At 51.6% G+C, this 920-nt stretch overlaps 1 non-coding gene across 1 annotated transcript; it reads left to right on the forward strand.

Annotated features, from left to right (window-relative positions):
* The first annotated feature begins 423 nt into the window (after positions 1-423).
* LOC144147431 (U1 spliceosomal RNA) lies at positions 424-589 on the forward strand. The gene has a single exon (XR_013317929.1). It is a non-coding gene; the product is annotated as a U1 spliceosomal RNA (small nuclear RNA).
* Positions 590-920: the final 331 nt, after the last annotated feature.

The raw sequence follows: 920 nt of genomic DNA on the forward strand, positions 1-920 counted from the left end.
GTCATTCGAGCGCTGAAACAACCCGAACACGGGACAGCTTTATGTTTAGCAAGTTTCTAAATTATCTGAGGGCGGTGGAGCAGTAATTTTAGGGGCGAAGAACCTTAGGGGTTCGGGCGGTCGGCGCCTCCTGTAGTCGTCTCCTGTAATCACAGTACTAAAACACTGGGACACTCGTTTTCCAAAGTCTCACTCTAGAACGTAACGCGTACTAAAAGAAAAGGGTACAATGGATAAAACCGGTCCGAAATAAACTAACATGAGTGAAAGATTTGTTGAACGCTCCCTGCCCGCTTCGGCAATCGTGAAGCACAAGCAGAAGCTGTTTGTAGACGGGTTATAGTTTGTGCTACACTGAAGTACCCACCGGCTCTCGACGCTAGGCGTGATCGGGTCGGGTGGTCGGTCGAAGCGATTAGAGGCACACTTACCTGGTGCCGGGGCCTCGTTGATCTCCGAGGGCGAGCCCCCAGGCGAGGCGCGGGCATTGCGCTGCGCTCGCGTTGACCCCACCACTACCCCAAACTGGGGAAGATGGGGCATGCAAATTGCTTAAATCCGGTTCAACGCAAGAGAGGGCGCCACCGCCTCAGAAAGCGCGCGATTTCACAGATCCGCCTGCGCTTCTCCGGCGCACAATCAGCACGCGCTGTGGGGCACGAGAGGGACTTACAATCTTTGAATACACGTATACACTGCATGCTTCGCGCCTCCCCAGGTTTCACGTTGGTGGAGATGGCCCGTTCTTTTTTTTTTTTTTTTTTTTTGCTGAGGTACTTGGTGATCCCCTAATCTAAGTAGTGGATGCGCTTGTCAACGACGTTCTGTAAGCATTTAGCATTTACAAAGAAGACCCAAGAACTTTTGCAAGCATAGACAAGAAGAAGCTTTCCGGCCCTGTTCCCAGCTTTAAAAGAGGA

The sequence above is a fragment of the Haemaphysalis longicornis genome, unplaced genomic scaffold (assembly GCF_048455015.1).
Source record: "Haemaphysalis longicornis isolate Haplotype H1 unplaced genomic scaffold, Haemaphysalis longicornis Haplotype H1 scaffold_7, whole genome shotgun sequence".
In the NCBI taxonomy this organism is placed as follows: domain Eukaryota; kingdom Metazoa; phylum Arthropoda; class Arachnida; order Ixodida; family Ixodidae; genus Haemaphysalis; species Haemaphysalis longicornis.